The sequence below is a fragment of the Arachis ipaensis genome, chromosome B03 (assembly GCF_000816755.2).
Source record: "Arachis ipaensis cultivar K30076 chromosome B03, Araip1.1, whole genome shotgun sequence".
In the NCBI taxonomy this organism is placed as follows: Eukaryota; Viridiplantae; Streptophyta; class Magnoliopsida; order Fabales; family Fabaceae; genus Arachis; species Arachis ipaensis.
Window position 1 is genome coordinate 127,752,358 of NC_029787.2, and position 2,554 is coordinate 127,754,911.

Below are 2,554 nucleotides of genomic sequence, written 5' to 3' on the forward strand. Positions count from 1 at the left end.
TAAATTTCTTTTTTTTTTTATCAAAGATAGGAGATTTGAACCCGCAACCTCTTAATTGAACATGGGGAGTCTATGCCATTTGAGCTATTACTCATTGTCATTTTTTTTTAAATTTCTTTGAAGGTGAAAAATGAAACAATTACATAATTTATAAAAACGAGGGTTGAATAGAAAAAAAGAATTGGATACTAAACTTTCCGGATTCCCATTATATGTTGTTATTGACAAGTGAGGCGAAGCTTCTCGACATGGATAGCCGTGCGCTGACCGAAATCAGAGTCGACGAAAGCAACAAATCGATGTCTCCCTCCGGACAGATAATAAGGACTCTCTTCGCTATTGTCTAAATCCAAGACTAGAAGATCCTTCCAAGGTGGCGCCACCGGTGCTGGTGGCTATGGCACATCTTGTTGGGAGGAACGAGAGAATATGAAAAAGCAAGAAATCCGGTAAGTTACTGATTAGGTCTACTTTTGGGGTCGCTGTTCTTGTTGATTCCTTTCATGATTTTCTTGGCTTCTGTTTTTGCATTGTCGACACTACTAAAAAATCAAAATAAAAACGAACGAACGAATGAATGAATTGATTCTGTTGGATTTGTTTTTTATTAAAAACCTTTTACATGTAGAGCATGAGAGTAACACGACTCGGTTAAATAACTGTACATTCTCAAACGAATGAATGCTAGCCAATCATCGTCAAACAAAAATGAGTGGTTAGGCATACCAACGGTCTCGGAGTTGATGATGACTTCTGAATTGTGAGTGGGTCTGTTAGAGTTAGACCGTTTACCGTGGAATCTTGGACGGTGCCATGGTGGTTGCTTGGGTGTCAAGGCTACTTGTGTGTGTCTGTGTGAGAGACTGAGGAGAAGGAGCACAAATTGAACCGTTGTGTAATTTCCACCACGTGTCGTGCATGCTTTTCTCCTCACAGCGGTGCCACTTATACTAATATGCCTCTTCCTGTACTTATTCCTTCCTTCCGAGATTACTTTCACTTTGAACCCACCTAGTACTCTAGTAACACCTTTCTCTCTTCTTTTTATTCCGCCGCTTAACAACTCCTTTTTCTATTTCTATAAAAAAAATTATACTATTAAAAAAAATGTAAAAATATTAATGGTCCCAATTATTATTATTAAAAATTTAAGAATATATATTTAAATGAAATAAATGATATATGTTATAGAATTTTTAGGGCAAATTACCTAAATGAAATGGATGGAAGAAATATTTACACAAATACAACAATTGAGAATCGTTTACCTTCATGTCTTGTTACTGTTTTATATAATATGATAATCTACCACGTTTTAGTAAAATACATATAAACCGTGATAACCTACCACGACGTAATGAACATAAACCTTGGTAACTTATCATAGTTTATGAGAAAGAAAATTCTATATATATACCGTGAAAATCTTATGTGAATGAATAATACTTTATATTAAATTATTAATTTTAGTTATACTTAAAAATGAATAATACTTTAAAAATAATTAAAAAAATTTAAAAATCTTATGTGAATCAACATGTACATAAAATATCATATAAAGATAAGTATAAACAGGATAGTCAATAAGTAATTACCGAAGAATAAAAAGAGTAAAAAATAATTGTAAATTCTAAGAGTTGAAATAGTAAAAAGAATGAGGAAGAAAAAGTTAGATATATATCAATTAAATAATATTATAAATAAAAAATTTAATTTATTATTTTATAATATCATTTTTTAAAAAATGCATGTATGTATATAATGAATTCTCTATTTATATTTGTTAAAAGTTGAGACCGAATTGCAAGTTAGAGTACAGTACAGTATATCACAGAGTACATAGGGAGAAGGGAGTACTAAACCATATAAATTAAGACTATTTTTTTTCTTCTTCATCCCTAAAATATACCCTTTTTGCAAAAAAATATATACTCCATTTACTCTCAATCTTTCTTTGACGGTACCTTAATCCAGTATAAATAAATATCTTTTATATTACCACAAATTGTTAAAAAGTTATAACCACTTTTCTTATAGTTATCATAAAAATTGAGGAATTTTTGGCATAGTTAATTATGAGTCATTTTTTCTTACAATTTTTTAGAGAAAAAAATAAAAGTAATACATAATTAATTTAATAAATGAAAAAAGATACAAAGAGATAAAAAAAATTAATAAGAGTAGACAAATAGCTGAAAGAAGAGAATGGAATAAGAAAGAAGACGAAGTGATTGAAAGTTATGCGCGGAATAAAAAAATAACCACAATATAAATGAAAAAAAAGTTAATTAATAATTTACTTTTTTTGACCTTTTTCAAAATAAAAAGATATATCAGTTATTTTTTATTATTAGGGTTAAGATGAAAAAGTAAAAATTGGACAATAAACTTTCCTATCCTCTTTATAAATTGTTATAAATATTATTTTAAAAGTGTTTAAAATTTAGCCTGAACGTAAAGTATATTTTATTAGGAGTTTATTTTTTTGTTTAATGTTATTTTCAAGTCGCATTATGTTTCGGGATACTTGACTGGTCTCCAATTATTTTTTATA